Below are 20636 nucleotides of genomic sequence, written 5' to 3' on the forward strand. Positions count from 1 at the left end.
CTTCAACTTGTTTTCTTTGTCTTTCTCTTATTTTTGTTATTTCATAAATTCTTAGGTATCTGTCCTTGTTGTCACAGCTATCTTGTAGGTATCTCATAGCTATCTCACTTTAACTACAAGATATCTATGAGATAATGATACTATAATAGTGCCAAGACATAATTGTATCTGCTGTTGTCCTTGAGTTATCATACTTACATGTTATAGTCTACATAAACTATTAAAATAGTCGTGGTCAGTCTCCTTCCTCATTCAGTAACACTGTTGAATGACCCTGTTCTTCCCAGCCAAGAGTTTGGTGGAGAATATGAATGCTAGTATAACTTTGTTCAGGTGGAAACGCTGAGGATGAAGGGCTGTAAACTGGGGTGTGACTCTGGTCAGAAGAGAGTAGTGTTGTGTTGATGGTGGCTCCCCTGGAATCTGTGAAGGACTAGTGGCTTCTTGTTCCGCTGCCAGGCTGAGATATGCATGGGCAAGTTGTGATGTTCCTTATTGCCCAAAAGGAGAGATAAGAAATGCTGTACTGCAGCAGTTGTTCCTTCCAACAATAATAGTACAACACACATGTATGTAGTAACACTGATCAGGATCCGGAGTTTTGCACACCCAGTTCTGAAGATGACAGGAATCCAAGCGATGTTTCTTGCAGTCTCATACCCACAGTGTAGAGGTGTTTCCACCTCTGCTGTGAGAATGATTGGTTGATTTGTTCCCTGGGAAGTGGGTGTCTTCTTTAACCTTGGTATCCTGTTTATTTGTAGATCACCCATCAAGGTAGCTAAGTCTTCATGCACGCTTACTAATCAAGATAAGTTTGTTTACTTCAGATGCTGCATCATGTTTTTTTAAGTGTGGTTCAGATAGTTCTGTTAAGTACTTTGTTTTGTACACATTTACAGTTTAGAGTTCTCAAATTTCTCAGGGTTCCTATTACACAACAATGGAAAACCCCTCTCTACATATGCATACACACAGAGGTATGTGTTTAAAACGCCTTTAAAACTATTTATTATTAACATCTATTTGCAGCAATACAATTGACACGTGTTTACATTTGACTCTGGAGGGTTTATTTTCAAAAGTTTTGAACCTTGTCTGAGGAGGATGTTCAACACCATGGCAAATTAGATCCAATTTGAAGTAAACTTCCTGAACTGGAAGGAATGAAGAAGTGAAGAGCCTCAAGGCCGCCATAATTTTCTGTTCCTGTTGTGTTGACTTCTTTGCTAATGTAGACAAAACCCAAATCAACACCACTTAATCTCCTTTAGGTCATTTCAGCCTATTTTTAAAGCTTTCCAAAAGAGAACAAGCATATTTTGATCCCGTTTGAAAAGAGCTATTAGAGATCCGTTGATAGAAGTTTGTTGCTTTAAGTGCAGAGATTTTACTGTCAATTCACATGATTTTCATAACTGACTTTTCATTCAAAACTGAAAACTAAAACAATTTTATCCGTCTCACTGGAGCATCACTCAGCAGCACATCTACTGTGCACAGACAAGCACTGCCAGGAAACAGGCCTTGTAGGATCTGTGTGGGTACTTCTATACAGAGCATGGTCCTCACATTAAGTAAGAACATAGGCAGGGGTACCAGAGGGATCACTCTCTGCCTGCATGATAAGGGTGTGATGTTGATACACAGATCAGTACGTATTTCTGGTTCAAGATGCCAGACTCTTTGAAATGCAGTGGAAGATAATACACACCACCTTTCATCAATGTATAAAGGAAGAGCAAATAAAACTCATAGTTTGTGTTGTTCTGCTAGAGGCACACAAGTGTTGATACCTTCTTGAGTGAAATGTGTTAGTGTCTTGAAGCTGGCCAAGTGCTTGCCAGCAGAAAAAAGCTCTAGTTGTCCTTTCTGAAGACCAGCTTTGGAGTTTCCTGGCAGTAATCCAATGGTGCTGAGAGCCCTGAGAGGAATGTTACTCCTTGAATTCTGGTGCAGGACACCCATTGTTATTAGAGACAAAAAAGAATGGCTGTTGATTTTTCTCATTCTTGTTTTTATTTTTAGTATTTGAGAGTCCTTTGCAATGCACTTAATTCAATGCAGCTGTTGCTACCAGCTTCCAGTTTCTCCGTTGGTTTCTGTAGAGATTTCTCAGAAGTGTGTGTGGTGAAAGCATTTTTGGAATGAAAGTGGCTTTCTTTAGCTACAGTACTTTTAATGCTCCAGATTGTTTAGGACACAGAGACCAAAAAGAGCCTTTAGAGCTAGCAACGCTAGTCACTGCAATAGGATGAAGAGTAGATGACAGATGGAAGTAGCACTTGGTGCATCTTTTAATTAAATATTCCTTCATAAAGTTAACTTGGCCAGTTTCTGTAACTGTCATTCTGATTCTGTATCAACAGAAGTCCCTGTAGGTTATTTGAGTCATAAATTCATATCCTTGTAGCCCAGCAGATATGGTGCTTTATTCACGAGTTACAGGTCACAGGCTTTGTATTAAAATAACAATGCAGGTCTCGGGACTCGTCACGCTTTGCCTGCACAGGCTGTGGCTTGCCCAGAGTTTTCTATTAGTTTTTTCTAATATGTAACAACATTTTTCTAATGATCATTTGGCTATTGCCCAATTTGGTTTTGTTTAGCTTTGTATAATTGTGCAGTATAGCCATAGTTTTTAAACAGATAGTAGGAACAAGTATTCATTCAGAGTGGAATGAACTATTTATGACTAGCCCAAAGATGTAGTTGCACAGTGATAACAGAAGCTTTGTGCATGGGTCTTGCGCATGTGCATGGGATAACAGAGGCCTTGAATGTGTGCACAGGATGGTGCTAAAACTACTCACCAGTGGCCAGTTACTGATAGTTAAAGGAATGACCCCTTGGGAGCTGGGTAAAACTGATCTTAGGGGTAACAAAGAGAAAAAGGAAAGAGTATCCATCAAATGTAAAATGGAAAATTCAGTCCTAACATAGAGATGATGTCCCGATCCAATGTTGGGGAAGGTTTTGATATGGTCCCAAGAACAAGATTAAGACACAGACAAGGTCAAATGCCGTACAACCTTTCAAACTTTATTTCTATAACAAGAGGTAATAGCGATAGGACAGAGAGAGCAGAAAAGGTCAGAACAACTAAACAAGCAAATAGAATAGGTGCAGCAAGATCAGTTACCATGAATTCAGCGGCGTCCTGTTGGTTCGGTCTCAGTGCAGGTGATGGGGACTACCCCAAGAGAAGAGTATGCAGTCCTTTTATTGTCCCAGTCCCCATGATTTCTTTGAAGAGTCCGCCCATTTCCATGGAGCTCATTATCATACTCGCCGCCCTGTTTTCCTCCATGTGCGCATGCCCAGGTGTTTATGCTGGTTGTAACTGCAGGGGAGTCAACCAGCGATGCCTTCAGCCTCTGCACGTCTTCCTCACCCTGACTTCCTCTTCACCCGGCCTTGCGTGCAAGCGCTGCTTGATAGGCATTACGAAAGGTGTAGTTGCTTCAGCTTCAGGTGGATACTGTGGTTTCTTTGGGAACATTTCATCTTCTTCAGAGTGTACTTCTTCACAACAACAGGATGTTGAGGCCAAGTTCAGGAAGTGGTAGTGATGCAACAGCAGTGCTGAAACAGACAACTGACACAGTCCAACACAATCTCTTACACCACCCCATGGCTCAGGAAGTGGCAATGTTGCAACAGCAACGCCGAGACAAACAACTGACACAGTCTCTTACAGACGCACACCCAGGAAAGAAGAGCAAGTTGCATGTTAGAAAATGTATAAAATAGTGCCAAGCAGACTGTAGGATGAGGAGGAAGAAACTGTCAACATATTCACCATCAGACCTCTTGCCCACCATCAACATCACATCCTTCCAATGAGAGGAGGGTCTGGAAGGCTGACAATTTGCCATAACCCCTTCCCATGCTGTATCCATCAACCTTAGGAGCCAGATGGGCAGTGAAAGGGAGAGCATAACACCAAAGAAAAGGGCTAAATGCTTGGAAACTTTTGTGTAACAATTTTAATTTTGGTGAAAATTTAAATGGCATTCTTAGACTTCTTCCATACTAAATAGAAAATGTGGACTATGCATATGAATATAATTGTAATTTGGCTACACTAATAATAACCATTTGTTGTATTTTGATTAGATTAAGGATTCATTACATTAGAAAATAGAAAAAAAGTGGCCATTACCTATCACATGACCTTGTGACTTTCTCCCATGAACCACTTTTCACACTCAGTCCATGATGTTACTTGTTAAACACTGTAACAAGTTTCCATAGATAGTTTTCATGAATGCTGTTACAGAGTAAGAAGGCAGACTCAGCACCTAAAGGAACTCCTAACTGAAGTTACAAGGTCCTCAGTATGTCAACAGCCTTTTTTTCTGTTTTCCAATGTACTGAGGCAGAACTACAGAGAAAAATTTTATTGAGATTTCTAAAATTTAGGCAGGGTCGCCCCCCCCCCTCCTCAAGGAAGGAAATGCCCCTTTCCTGTACATGTATAGGCTGTATTCTCTGCTTGTGTCTTATCCTGACAGGCTCCTTGCAGCTCTCCTCCGATGTTGCAACAATCTCAGAAACTTGAAAATAATTGAATGGAATCCACTCATGCCATGATGTAGGCTCATATCATCCTAAAGAAAAAGGCTAACCATGTGTCATGGGAAAATCCAGGCACAAGCCCAGGGAGAGATAGTTACCAAAGTTTATGAAGTGATGTTTGGGTAGATAATCACAGCTTTCCAGAGATGTGCTTGCTTATCTGTCTTCTACATGGGAAGGTCCCTCAGACTTTAGGCAGCAAAAAGAGACTCAGCCCTTTTATATGATAGTCCCTTGACCTCTGTAGGGATCTGAGGGACAAACCCATGCTGGTGCTATGTCCATCTGTCCCATTCCTGTATGGTGAATGCATCTGTCCTTGGAGAAGGGGTACCTTGAGATGATTCTCAAGTGTGCTGCTTGTCTGTGAGGCTCTTATGCTAACAGCTGTATTTGGGGCAACCTCACCTCTCAGGGTAGAAGCATGTCTCTCACTTGACCTCAAAACAGCTGACAATGTCTTCTGCCTTCTTGTGCACATAGGTTGAAGCATTTGCAGTACACTGTGCTAATGCAGCTCTCAATATATCCTTTTATATATTCCCACTGTAAGATGCAGTAAGAAACTGCACTTGTAGGGAATGTCCAGTGGCACCTTTCTAAACTGAGTCTTCTTACCAGAGAGGAGAGAGAACCAGGATCTCCTCTTGGGACGTCCTGGTCACAGTGGTTAATAAGCTGAATGAGTCTGACATGTGCCTTCCTGGGGATTATTGCCTCTTTCAGAAAATGCTTAAAGCATATGGGGGATGGAGGTATTCAAGCCTGTCATTTGGGTAATCCAAGTAGAAGGGAAGATTTTGGGAATTATCAAAAAGCTTTTGAGGACTGATGTCCTCAACAGTTGTTGAGGACAACTGTTTATGGTGGCAGCAGGAAAATACAGTACTACTACTTCCTTTCTCTAGAGACAGAAACTGTTTTACTGGCTTCCAGTGAAGATTTCCTTGGATTTCCCATGGAGAATAGCAAACAGGGCCTGAACATGTTTCTCTACAGGAGAGGAGACAACAGTATATATTCAGTCCAGAATGTTCAAGACAAGGCAAAGGCATGATTTACCTGGAACAGGTAACTCAGACCAGTGTAACTCTGGCAAACCAACGAGGCAACACAGCAGAGTTGAAAAGGCAGATGGTCAAATATCTGACAGAAATTGATGGCACTGTGTTTTTTTTCAAAATTAGATATAAATTGCTGAACTTGCTGTTACTACTTATACAGGCATGAACCTGTATAAATCCATAGATTTTACTCTTGAAACATATCACAGCTTTTCTATGTCTTGAAAGTTCAGCCTTGAGAAAGGAAGTTCTATTCATCTGCCTTTTATTCAGTGCTTATGTTGTTATAAAAACATGTAATGCATCTTTGGGATAGATTCTTTGTTTGGTGTAGAGAATGCGACTGTACAGCTGCCAGTAATTTTGCTTATTAGTTAAGTGAGATAGTAAAGGACTGTGAGAATACTGTCTATACATATATACATTTTAGCATATGTGCCAGGCATACTGGCAATTTATTAAATTTGGTTAACAGGGTGCAAAAGCTTTAGATGGATGGATAGACAAGTAAACACAGTTTAGCATAGAGTAATTGACTAGTTAACCTACATTTAAATTGTTGGGCTGCTTCTCCTTTACACCAGATCTGACTAAATGCTCTTTGCATGAGAAAAATGGCCTGCTACTGATTTGTACTAGTTACAAATTATTGTAACTAATTATCTTCAGTGATAATATGTATCCAGGAAAACACTGGGTTTTTATTAGTTTGTTCCGATGAGATACAATAAATAATAGGCTGTGTGACCTTGTCTCTCCACCTTGTTTTTCTTTTATCCAGGCAGGATGGTTTACACTGTGCTTTGAGATAACTAATATAAGGATGGATTGTGTTAGCTGGCCTTTAATAAGCTGCTTATATTCTTGCAAAAGAAGAACTATTCACTCATTAAAAATCACAGACAAGACCATGGCTATCTCTAGCATTATAGGAGACATGAACTCAGTAAGAGACCACCTCTGACAGTGAGTGGTCCCATCAAATCCTCAGATCTCTGTTTTTTCCCATCAGATCATCAACTGTTACATGTAGGGCTTTTGCATGTAACTAAGAGCCACACGTACACTCAGAGAGTGCAAAAATGAAACTGGCTTTGGGAAATTAGTTCAAATGTCCCATATTTATGTGAGAAACTTACACTGATTCTTACAGTCTTTTCAGATTTATATTAACACAAAGGAGCTCTTCGCTTTGAAGGGGTGTTTGGGGCAGCACCAGCAGGGAATAGGGGTTGCTGTGAATCCTGGGCTGAGTGAGGAAGTGATGAACAAAAGGGAGACACCAGAAAGCCATTTCCTTGGAAAGGTCACCCAGGACAGGGGGACCAGCAGCTAACAACTCTTCCTAGCTCCAGGCACTTCCCCCCCCCCCCCCCGAAGGAGATTGTGGTACCATGCCTGGAAGGAGAACTGCACCATGCTGCATCCCCAGCCCATGCCCATCACAGGTGCTGGGATCCCTGAGCTGCCAGGGAAGAGGGTCCAATTGATTCAGAAGCACTTGAGCCTGACTGCCCATCCAGCCCATTTACTTTCTTTATTGCCAAAGACTCCTGCCCACTCCCTCTCAGGCAAGACTGGGCAACGCTTTCTGCTTAACCCTTGCTGCTTTAGATCTGACCTTCTGTGAGTCAGTGGACTGTCTGGGAGCAAGTTGGAGCTCTGCATTACACAGAAATTGCTTTCATCCAGGGGTTTTGTGGGAGTGTTTTTTTCCCCTCCAATAAGGTACGTCAGCAGAATAATGTTGTCAGGATTTTCATAATTTCTCAGTTCTTTATTTATTGACAAACATTTTTCACCTGATCTGTGTAGCCCAAGTATAGTATTAACCTGGTGTATTTAGAATCACTTACTTTTTATATTGCATTATCTGTCCTGACCCTAGTGAGATGCCTGTACTACTGTGAAGGGGCAGAAAGATGCACAGTGCCAATAAGATCTACAGAAATATGTACTTATGAAAAGTGGTCTCACAGCTTTTTACTCATGTAATTAATAAGCAAAACTGTTGGCAGTTGTGAAGTCTTGTTCCCTATACCACCAAATGAAGAACCTAGCCCAGAGTTGCACTATATATTCTTACAGCAAAATAAACCTAAAATAAAAGGTGATGATGAGCCTTTAGATTGGCTCAGCCCTATCATGCAACTTTACTTTTAGGCTGTGGTTTCACAAGCAAATGAGCTGATAGGATAGGAGTAAGTCTCACTCCTCCAAACCTTACCCTGCCTTCTATCTATGTGGTGCCAACCCCACCCATGCACTGCTGTTTCTAGTTTCAGTGGGAGCTGATGAAAATAGCTAGTGAACTTATGTTTGGCATGTTATTTTTGTTGGTGCAAATGCTTCCCTCTGTATTAAACCAATTTCCTACAGTGGATTTTAAAGTGGAAACTTCAGTGTGCATGGGGACAATGAATATACAGTGCTCCTGACGGTATGGAACTGAGACACAGCTGAGACACAGCTGAAATCCACATCAAGGGCACAGGAATAACTGCAAAAGAAATGTGCCCCACAAGGAAGACGGTGTCTAGAAAATTAGAGTTATGATGATGTTCAAAGGAGAGTGAGCTCAGAATTTATGCTGCTGCTTAGAAATAAATAGATTTGTGAGAATGAGGATACTTACCTGCAAAAAATATTGTGGAAATGGTGGAAGTGAGACTCTCTGGATTTGCTTTTGATTCAACAGGCATCAGATTCAGATTTAACTGGGCTGCTGAACTATCAGGTCTGCAGAAGCAGTTGTATCCAGCTGTTGACAAACATCTGTGAAAGGAAGGTTCTTAGCTTGCAATACCCAAGGTCCATCATGCTTTAGATGTGGACCACATCAGTTAGGTTTGTACTCATTCATTTTCAGTACCTCAAGAACCATGGTCATCACAATGACATTTGCATCATTTATGCAGGGTTCCCGCAAACTACAGCAAGGGCAAATAACTATTTACTTGTCTTTGTCAATATAATCAACCAACTTGACTGAAACTCTCGCCTAGAAAAGGATAGCATAGAGGTTTATGCACTACCATATCTGACAGAATATGTGTGTGGTGGTTTGACCTTGGCTAAATGCCAGGTACCCACCAAGTCTCTATCACTTCCCCCCCTTTCCCCTTTTTTTCTCAACAGGGCAAAGAGGGGAAAGAAAATAAGATAGGAAAACAAAACAACCCTTGTGGGTAAAACAACAGTAGTTTTAATATAAGCAAAGCGAAGCAAAGGTCCGCACGCGGAAGCAAAAAAAAGAAAACAGATTTATTCTCTACTTCCCATGAACAGGCGATGTCAGGCCTTCTCAGGAAGCAGGGCTCCAATAAGTGTAGTGGTTGTCTCGGAGGACCAAGGGTGAACCCCCCCTTTCTCCTTTCTTCCAGCTTTATACTGAGCAGATGTCATATGGTCTGGAATATCCCTTTGGTCAGTTCGGGTCAGCTGTCCTGGTTGTGTCCCCTCCCAAGATCTTGCCCACCCCATCCCACTGTGGGGGGGGAAATGTCAGAAAGAGCCTTGGTGCTGTGTAAGCACTACTCAGCAGTAGCCACAACACCAGTGTGCTATCAACACCCTGCCAGCTCCCAGCATAAAACACAGCACCATGGGGGCTGCTACAGGGGAAAACCAATTCTGGCTCAGCCAGACCCGGTACAATGTGATTTCCAAAGGAGGCACTTTCAGTGTCATAAAACCAAACCATACCTCACAGAAGAATTAGTTCAACTGATTTGTAAATAACAGGTTGTAAAACACACTTTCATGGTACTAGATAATCCCCAAGTTGATGGGAAAGCAGAGAAATCAAATCAAACCATTATAAAAACCTGAAGAAAAATGATAACTATAACATTTAAATTACCACAGATCCCTAAGGCTGAGCCTCTACAAATGCTTCAGTCAAGCTTAGTCTATTTGAATCAGTGACTAAGTGGCAAAGGTACCCTTCAGAGGCGGGGTACTCCAGACAACCTCAGACTCTTCTCGAGAGAGACCAATTTGCAAATAAACTAGGCTGCAAGCTGACCCATGTAAGACAGCATGCTGTTTAGCATTGAGGTAAAAATCAAGTATGTTAAAGAGGATTTGTATGCAACAAAGGGGCAGATCTATAAGTTACCTCAGAACCTAGCCCTGCACAGGCAAGGTATTACCAGCCTAGCTTTGGGATGAAGTATTTCCATCAGACTGTATGGTGACTGGGACTCTTCCATGTGAAAATTAAGGAAACCCAAAAGAGGAGCTGAACAAATGGTGACTGGGGCTGTTGTAGCTGATAATCACTGGCTTGGTTTTGATCTTGTTTTGTCACAAAACATTTTGTACGCTTTTAAGTTCTCTGCAATGTTGTGCATGACACACATGTTCTTCAGCAGGATAAGCCAAGAAAACTGTAGGCCTACTTTTAGGGCATTTGATAAGCTTCAGTTCTTAAGACATTACATGATCCTAGGTTGATAGGTCCACAAATACTGAATATGCATTAGCAAGCTTTATGACAGTATATTAGCATATGCTGAAAGCATTCTTACTAAAAAGATATAGAAGAACTGGAAGGCGTAACAGAAAAACCACACGAGAAGCAAAGAGCTTTCCTATGGTAAGTCCAGCTAGGACTTGTCTGACAACAGAATAGGTAAATAAAACTAGATTTTAACTTATATACATTATGTTAGTGATCAATAACGTACAAAAAGAAAGCAACTTGAATTCCTAATCTGCAAATGAACTCCAAACTTTTATTTGGAATTTACACAGACATTTGTGTCATAAATACTCAGGTTGTTCTGAATGAAGTGAGAGTGGAAATGTGCTTGGGCAAATGGAAACATGAGAAGCAACAGTAGAACAAGGACTAAAATAATGGCATATCTTGTTACCTAAGGTCAGCAGTTCATCTGATCACAGTGCAACCTACGCATGGTTTCATTCAATAACCAGATAACAAGAAAATGAAACCATAAGATAAGGTGAAGAAAAAGGAACTGACCTGGAGCCAGAAGATGACTAGATAGGGAAAACAATAGCACAGCACTGACTCAGCAGTGTTGCCTAAGACTCACATGGAGTGAAACTAGATATGGATGCAAAAGATGGGAGTAACTGTTGACTCTTAAAGGCTATATAAGGCCTATCCAAAAGCAGTTTGTTCTCAGCAATGAAGACGATCTGTAGAGAGGATTCAGTACTGGCATGTCTTGTCCTACATGTCATGCACAAGTCATCCTGGTCAGATTACTTGGACACACATACTGATACTTCTATTGGTGAAAATATGAGTAAACAGAGTCAGATGATTTATAAAGTTTAATAAAAATCACTTTCCCTATCTGTATGGTCTTGTAGTGAGTTTTGTTTCATTAACTGCTGCATTAGTTGGCAGAGAATCCAAGGTGGGAAAGCAAGAGGTCATCTTTCCACCATTGCCTCTTTGTTGTGAAAGGAAGCAGTTGGATCTATTCATTGGAAAAGAAAAAAGGTGGGAACCACACAACCACACAGTGATGTGTAATTTAGATAGGAAAAAAAAAAAAAAAAGGCAATTTCTATACAGTGCTTGGGTCTATTGATGCAGAGATCTGTAATAAAACCATTAAGGTTGGTAAATACACATATGTGTCCAAAAGCAACAGCAGAAACAGTAATGAAGGGTTTAAAGAATAGTGAGTGTTGGTGGCATAGAGACGAGATTGTTACCAAGGTCCCAGAACATCAGTGAGCATACTGGGAAAATGAAGAACAGAACTGAAGATGTGAAGAGAGAATGGCAGGGAGATAAAGAACAGGATTTGATCCATAAAATATCCAGAAAGGGATACAAAGAGGAGTAAATCAGCAAAGTTAGGAAGATTGGACAGGATGAAAAGAGAAAAGATTGCAATCACTGTCGGCTCCAGAAGTACCTTGAAGAGTGAAAGGCACATTCAAAAACCAGTTCATTTTCCCCAGTCAAAAGAGATACGATGACCACTCTCCAGCCGGTATTCCTTGTCCTCCTTGCATATGACTTTCTTAGTGGTCTGGCCAAGATGACTTGAATGTGACAGGTACTCTTAGTGTTTGTAAGTTTGATGGTATAAAAGCATGAGTATGAGTGAAATCAGTATCGTTGAAAACAAAAAGCACCTTCTCTTTCTCATTTTGCTACATTACCAGCAACATAGACTTATTGCATAAGGAAAATGATAGCTCTGGGAAGACCAGCTGTAGGTGTTGGGTGATAATAAATAGATTCAGAACTAAAGAAAAGAAAATGGAAGTTATGTGGTGGAGCACCCATCCATTCTCCTACAGATAATTCAAGAGCAGGACCCTAGTCATTGGACTGATAAAACGAGACTGGACAGTGCAGCCCTACCTGACACTGAAAAAAGTTTTGATAGATATCATAATTTATACAAAATAAGTGAAAAAGAAACAAATAGCATCTGCCTTATGTCATCCAGAAGGGTATCCCCTCTCAGAGGAAAAGAGCATGTACTTACTCTCAAAGATGGAATAGCCAAATAGGAAATACAATATAATAATTACACTCTGCAGGTACCAAACCAGGGAATACAAGATGAAGTTATAGACTTGTAGGTACATTTAACTGCTGTTGCACAGAGGATAACTGAGTTGCAAGAGTATCAGAAGCAGGTGGCAAGTCTGCAAGTTTTGACTTAAAAAGCTGACCATAGAAACCCAAGATGATGGCACTACAACAGATAAAGCTCAATGAATTTTTGCTAAACGAATTATATTATTGTGTCTGATTAAAGAAAAAACATAAGCTATAAGGAGGCTGATATCTTACATCAGTTTCACCCAAACCAAATGAGTCATTAGTCAGGTGCTGGTCTCTCTGTAGTGAAGGGCAGTTTCACGATGAATGGTTCTTCTCTTTCTTTTCTCTCTTCAGGGATGTTAGTGTTACCACATATTCATTAACTCCTTTTTGCTAACTCACTGCATGAATAGTCTTCTCTGTCAAGACAGTGCCATATTACTTTCATATCAAAGTTTTCACATCAATAGCAGTTTATTTTAAAAAGCTAATAATTATTTTGAGTCAGGAGGTATCAGTTCTTTGTGGTTCCCAACAAGAAAGGCACAAACATGCTCAAGAAAAATAGTTATTTTATTAATGTCCCAGAAAAGGTGATAGCAATTTATAAAATCTTACATCCCTTCTGCTGCCGGGAACCCTGAGATGACACAGCATTGGATGAGCCTCTGGGGATGGCTTGTCATGCTGTGCAGATCCCATCCGTGCTGAGGCTGGCCAGCCCTGTGCTCACCTGCATTCTTGTAGACTTTGCTCACAATACAAATTCATCACCAGTGATAGTAATTGGGATGTGGACTTAGCTTTGAAAAGTCCCTTGGCAATACATCCTAATATCCTTATCACATTAATAAACCTACAGTTCCTAGGATCAATATATGCAATTGGTGATCAAAGACACACAGTATTTCAAGTGGACAGAACAATATATTACACATGTGGTTATGATTAAACACATTGATTAATTACACAGTGACTAAATACACATCTGTTAGGGTTGAGCAACAGTCACACGGCAAAATCAGTTGAAGCCCAGTTAGTGTAGATGAATGTCAGATGATTAGAAATACAATTGTTACATCAGAAATGTCAAACTGTAAACCAAAACTAAAACCTTTGCGTGAAATGCAAGCTCCTGTAGGGGATTGCTAGGAATGGCATTGGGAGAACTGCACCACCAGTCTGCACCTGCATACTTCTAAATATACGGAAATAGCACAGCTGCTAACACAGTTGCTAAAAAAGGAAACAGAGTGGGAATGGGGTCCAAGGCAGGAAGAGGTTGTAAGACAATTAAAATGGGCAACCATGGAAACCATGTAAGAACTTTATTGTCTTAAACAGACTGCTTGATACAGCAACCCAGACCCTGCCCTCAATGGATGCAACAACAGGATACAGGCCGGCAAAAATTGGCTAAGCAGACCCAAGATAGAGTCTTGTGACATACAACTTCCTTGAACCTTAGCCTTTACTCAAGGTGAAACACTGGTCACCTAGAACTCCCACCATCCTACGATCCCCCAATTTGATTTGCGCATATCTAGGCCTCTTGGAACACAAGCCAAGTGCGTGATCAGACTCCTGGCGTCTGATAGTTTTCACAATGGCAACTCCTCCCTAACATGAGGGAGGAGATAGGGTGGAGACTTTTATGCTTAAAGGTTTTGCACTGGTGTGTGTGCACCTATCACCCATGGAAGACCCAACTGTGCAGGATGCTACTGGATTCCAGGTTGGTGAACTCTCTCTCTCTCTTTTTTCTCTCTCTCTTTTCCCTTTCTCTCCTTTCCTTCCTTTTAGTAACCTCAGGCACAAGGGTAATTGTTTTGCTTTATTGCCAGAAAATTAAATCCTCAGGTGATTCAAACGTGTAATCAATAAATTTGTACTGAGTTTGACCATTTAGTGTAATTTCACCTTAATTCACTCCAGGGTATAAGCTAAAGAATCTCTCATTAGCACCTTCCTCTGAGGCTGGGACCCAACAGCAACTTTTCAAGCTGTAAGGCTAAAAATGCTGGATTCAACATATCCTTCTTAGCTACCATGCCAACAGCACAGGTAATAGTCTTGCCATGAAACACATCAGAAAGGCAAGCTGGTCCCAGCTACAAATGCAAAAAACTAGTCAGCAACGATCAGATGATACAGTCCATGTTTGAGCATAAGCCAGCAGTGTGCCCAGGTGGCCAAGAAGGCCAATGGTATCCTGGCTTGTATCAGGAATAGCATGGCCAGCAGGGACAGGGAAGGGATCTTACCCCTGTACTCGGCACTGGTGAGGCCGCACCTCGATTACTGTGTTCAGTTTTGGGCCCCTCACTACAAAAAGGACATTGAATTACTCGAGCGTGTCCAGAGAAGGGCAAGGAAGCTGGTGCAGGGTCTGGAGCACATGTCGTACGAGGAGCGGCTGAGGGAACTGGGGTTGTTTAGTCTGGAGAAGAGGAGGCTGAGGGGAGACCTCATTGCCCTCTACAACTACCTGAAAGGAGGTTGCAGAGAGCTGGGGATGAGTCTCTTTAACCAAGTAATAAGCGATAGGACAAGAGGGAATGGCCTCAAGTTGCGCCAGGGAAGGTTTAGACTAGATATTAGGAAGTATTTCTTTACAGAACGGGGTTGTTAGGCATTAGAATGGGCTGCCCAGGGCAGTGGTGGAGTCCCCATCCCTGGAGGTGTTTAAGAGTCGCATTGACATAGCGTTTAGGGATATGGTGTAGTTGAGAACTGTCAGTGTTAGGTTAATGGTTGGACTAGATGATCTTCAAGGTCTTTTCCAACCTAGATGATTCTGTTATTCTGTGAAAATGTTTGGACAAAACAGATATTCCAGGTATGTATGGTCAGAGATCCTAAAATCCCCTTTAAGGCATAGCTGATCGGGATCACTGACATGATCCTGGCCTGAACCAGCAAATACTCCTGAAACCTCATCTCTCAGCTCATTGTTGTATTCGTGTTACAACAGGCTTCAAGTGAAAATAATCAGAGGCAACACAAACATCAGTGGTATATTTGCCCTTAATAGGATAAAACTGAAATATGTAGCACTGTAGAATGGCAGTGATTGATTCTGCACACATGATTCTGAGGCAATTAGTACCCACGCCATTTATAGCAATTATTATTTTGGAGTTACAACCATTAACCTGCTAGTGCTGTGTGGTTTTTGTTGTTGTTGCAGTCCTAGGTGCACATCTAAAGATGGTTCCAGTTCTGATACCAGTTACATGCATTCTCAACAGATTCTGCACATGAATAAATAACATGTTCCTTATGCAATGTTTGAATCACAGGTTTTTGGTTTTCTTCAATATTGGGCTGCAACATGTACCATTTGTGTGGACTGAAGAAATACACTTTATTAGTGATATAGTATACTTCACATTTGCCAGTAGCCATGGTTAACAATGGTGCTAGTAGCCACAGTTACCTCACATATGGGGACAATTATGAGGTTTCGAAACCTGGTTGAACAAGACTTTGAATAGTGGGCGAGATGATAACCTTGATTACTGATAAGAAGTTTGTTAAGAACAAGCTTTGATCTCCAAACCCTAGACAATAAATAGAACATCCTGGACCATAAAAGAGAATGTCTGGGATTGTGTTGAGAATGCAGAACATCCTGGACCATAAAAGTGAATGCCTAGGATTACTTAACTTGGCAATGAAACTAACTTCTGAGTGTCCTGGAAGTGAACCACCTTCACTGTAATACTAAAAAACACACCCACAGGTCAAAAAGACCCCTGCCCAGGTTAAGACCCTTCCCCTGAGCAAGCATAGTAGTAGAAGCATTATGTAAGCCGTATTATAATTGTATGTTAATCACTAACCAATCAGTATCTAATAGGTGTGTCTGAAAAAGTACTAACCTCTGATTTTTTGTGTAAAAGGAACACGAAAACCTGCTGTTGGGGTGCTTGATTTGTGGAAAAGTCCACCAAGCGCTCAGGCCTGAATAAATACAATATCTTTTCTGAGCATCTTAAGATTGGGTTATTGCATGTCGGGCATGAATCTGCTTTTTGGATAACACTAGCACAAACAATTTATTGTTTGCATAACTGAAGTCTTAACAGCAAAGCATTGTTATCCAACATTATTTGTCCAATTCATGTAATTATTACAGAAAAAGCCACATTAATTAGCAGTTAAAACAGTTGTACAGAAAATTCATCATATCTACCCCTGTTCTCTAGTGTTAGACTTGTCCTTCCACTGGCCTCTGGCCCCAAAGATTGACAGTGGCAACTTTTGAAAAGGAGCGTTATGGTGATTCATTGGTGTCCCTTGTTCTTCACTGGGAGGAATATGATGTTGATGGTGGGGAACTTCTTCCTCACTCTAGGGTCTGTGCTTGGATTTATTTTTAAGAATTTTGTAACATGCACCACATTTTCCTCTCTCTTTACTGCTTCACAATTCCTTATTATACCAAAACTCACTATCTGTGGTTAAGTTTATATTAAGTTGGATACTTGCTCTTTGTTCTCTTTGTTATTCTTGAAACCAGTTTTATCCAGCTTTTAAGGCTGCATTCCTTTAGTGACAAGTAATTGACCACTGGTGATTTATTTATCACCCTGGGGCCTCTGGTATCACCTGGTGCCTGTACTTTCAAGGCCTGTGCTATCATCCTGCACTTGTACTCCTCTACAGTTCTATGTCACAGACAGTTCCCTCTACACAGAATAATGACCTATTTTCACTAACTATAGCTACAGAAATACATCAAAACTACTATAACAGTATAGCACACAATTGCACAAAGCTAACTAAAGTTAAAAGAAGGTAGGTAACACTATAGGTAATCTGATTCTTAGGCAACAGCTGTTACAGCTCAACAAGCTAAACCAAAGGCCCAGGCAGGCCAAGACAAGCCCAGACAAAGCAACTGTTGACAAATCCCAGCCTTGAAGCAATACAAAACTAAATCACAGCCTCTGACCTCTGTACCAACAATGGCAACACCACTTTACCTGGGCTACTAGGCTACACTGTCAAGATATAGTTTCCTGACAGCATTTCCATTAGTGACTCCATGAGTTTTATATCTATCAAGATATAAATCCTTGGTAGCATAGCTCATACTTTCTCTGATGTAGCTTAACATACTTTAACATATAGTATCTTGATAGTATTATCTGGGTGTAGCGTCCTAATAGTCTCAGCACATTCCAGTATGGTCCTCTTCTAGGGTTAATGACTAGATACTTTCCTGTTCTAGCAACCTTCAAAATTCACTTTATACATTAATGGTAAAATAATACATGCATACAACACTTTTTTCAACTGCTTGTGCTTAATATGTATCTAATTATGGCATATTACTGGTATGAGTTTAAATCTGATTCTCTTCAGGTTATGATATCATGCCCTTCGTAATGAAGGACCAAAATATAAATGCCCAACCACTGTAAAAGAATACCCTATGGAAAGAAGGCTTTGAAGCATGAATGCATAATTTCAGCAAACGCAAAATTTGGTTCACCGCTGGAAGTTCAATGTTAAGTGGCAGATTGGATGTGCAGCCCTGAACATCTATGGGGACAAATCTCTGGGCAGGTAATCCCAGTATGCAGACCTGCAAGTGATTTTAGAGATCATCAGGTGATAAAAGGATGAGTGGTTTGAGATTCAGATTATTGTGTACAGGGAATATAATTCTGGATATTTACTTGAGCCAAAAGGTGGTGGAAGTCAGGAGATGGGAAGATTATTTCAAACAAGAATCCATATAAAGAGATTGATAACTGGATGAGTCAGTCTGGGAACCATTTGTGGATCAGATATGTGAAAGCTTATCAGAGGAACAGGATTGGGAAACTGAATGGAAGAATGGTGGATAGGCCCGTTAGAGAAATTACCAGCCTGAGGCATGTGATACAATCAGTAACAGCAAATATCAGTGCCCAACAGAAACATGAAGATCAAGAAAACAGGAGAGGGAAAAGAAGACAGAGTAATAAAGAAACATACAATGTACTACACGATAACTGGAAACATACCTGACATGTAACTCGACAAGTCACTGACTCACTGTTCTGCCGATTGACGGGGTCAACAGAAAGGACACAGACACCAAGTTAAAAAGATAAGCTTATTTTACTTTAGTTCAAAGCAGCAGAAAGAATAAGCAAGGTAATGCACCTGATCATTACCACATAGAGTTAGCTGTAGTGATTCAGACAGATACATCACCAGTTGCCCTAATACTTTACCATCATCCAGATCCGTGCTTCAGCTGGGGAGTTCCATCACAGCTAAGGATCAGAGAACTGTTCCCGGCAATTGGGAAGTCCTACACAGTGTGTCCACTTGTAGGTGAGGTCTCCATCTTCTCTGTGAGAGGGTCCTGCTTTTATAAAGTCTAACAAACAAATCATATAAAAAAAAAAAAAAAGGGCACGGAAGCATCTGGTAGATTGACTTTGCCTCGCTCAGGTGCATCTCGGATCTGGCCAGGATCCCGGGCACATCTGAGGAGTTCCTGTTTTCCTAGGAAACATCTGGTTTAGGGTCCAAAGATATATGTTCCTTATTTATAGTTTTCAGACGATATTACCATGGTCATATTTCATGCTGATATGCTGGTCGGGAGGTTCAGTCAGAAGTCAACTTCTAGGTTCACTCAGCAGTCAACTTAGGTTCAAGGCCTATGGTTCAGGCCTTTTCATGTCACTCACCTGGAGGCCTTTGTTTCAAGGGTTTAGTGACCACAACTAGCCCCAAGGTCTGAGGATGAAGCAAAGGTTGCAAGTGCTGAATGACCTTCAGTTGTCCTGACTGCACAAGTGGTGCATGAAAACCAAACCATTACAGAGTCATTATGGAAGATAGTGAATAAGAGCAGGAAGGACTGAAATTATCAGTTTGTTGCAGATGAAAGTATTAACATGATAATGATTTAGCAGCAAATCAAGATTTATTAATGATTAGCAGCACTTAATCATTAACCAATTTAAAGATTTACAAAATAGTTTGGTAAAATATGTTACGATTAAAATAGCAACTTAACTACAGATTCAAAGATGACAAGATTCACACTCACTATACGGTACCTTAAATCTATACATATATACAGCACATTCACAAATATAAAGCATGCAAACACACAGACAGAAAAAAGTATTTGGATCCAGTAAAATATGTATGTCCCCACACTCGTGAAAGTAACTGTGTATACCTAAACATATCAGTAAGCAGAGAGAGCGTGGGTGAAAGAGAAGCTAGCTCAAAGTTAAAATTTCCCTCTTCTCGAGTTTAGAGTAAGTACAATGCATCGGCATTCCTCAATGGGCAATAATTGAGACCCAAGGGGGTCAACTTCACCCTGGCCTTATGTCCGCTCTGTCAGTGGACGGTACCTCGAGGAGTTAATGCCTGAGAGGCATCACAGCTCAGGGAAGATGCTGGTCAGGGCTGTGGTCCAGGAGACTCAAAAGGTGTCACTTGGGGCTGCTGTTTATAGGGTCCAAGATAATTGACTTTTGTCAGATACTTATCACTCTGGCCTAGCTCCAACAATGAGGTGTTCTGGTGTCTTCCACCAGTTCTGCAAGAACTTGATGGGTATGGAATTCTGTTATTGTTCTCCCATGTGGTTAGGAGGTGATGGGCTCTTATCACAGTTTCCAAGTGATAAGGAGGGCTGAGTCAGCCTCATCAAAAGGGGTCTGAATGCTTTGTTTACTGCTATCAGCAGTACTTAACTCCTCAGGTTGGTATGTGGCCCAGCAGCAGGGGGGGGGGGGGGCGGGACTACGGAACAGGATGGAATTACACCACCACACAGTTATCCCTGATCTTGACAGTTTTAAGAAGATCCAGTTGATTGGCAACTGGGATTTCGTTATTTCAAACCCTTTTTTTGAATGAAGATGCTGTTCATTATGTCCTTAACTTTACTAGAAGCTTCTTCAGAGGGAGATATTTTAAACTGGATTACTGAGAGGCATCAGGAATGGTCAGAGATAAAAGAGAAAATGAAGTAGAAGATTGAAAGAGTAGGAATGATAGAAGTGAATGTGCCACTTTGAATATGTATATATGCAGAGGTTGGGGACACAGTTTTTTATTTGAAGTTGTTGACATAAAACAAGGTCCATCTGTAACTATAAATAGGATGGGTCCTCTGTCATATCAAATCAATGAAATGCCATAATGAAAAATGCATCACAGTTCAAACTTATGGACTAGTAAGAATATTCTGCTGTTATATATCCTTTAGACAGCAATGTTATTCATTGCAAGGCGAGGACTTGGAAGATTGGTGAGGAATCAAGGACGTGGCTTGGTCTGCATGATCTACTCTCAGTTCACAAAGCGAACATCCTGCCCCTACTGATAAACATCAGTTCACAGTGCTCCCAGCTTCTAATTACTGCAACACTGAAATTGTTTGGTGTACAACCACGTAGAGCGTGATAATA

The 20636-nt window shown here is 40.9% G+C and overlaps 1 long non-coding RNA gene across 1 annotated transcript; it reads right to left on the minus strand.

Annotated features, from left to right (window-relative positions):
• Window positions 1–3021: 3021 nt before the first annotated feature.
• Window positions 3022–18286, minus strand: LOC141923721 (uncharacterized). Its single transcript, XR_012623386.1, has 3 exons — window positions 18213–18286; window positions 8281–8420; window positions 3022–3585 (listed from the first exon to the last, which is right to left on the minus strand). It is a non-coding gene; the product is annotated as an uncharacterized LOC141923721 (long non-coding RNA).
• Window positions 18287–20636: the final 2350 nt, after the last annotated feature.

Source organism: Strix aluco, chromosome 5, assembly GCF_031877795.1.
Source record: "Strix aluco isolate bStrAlu1 chromosome 5, bStrAlu1.hap1, whole genome shotgun sequence".
NCBI lineage: Eukaryota > Metazoa > Chordata > Aves > Strigiformes > Strigidae > Strix > Strix aluco.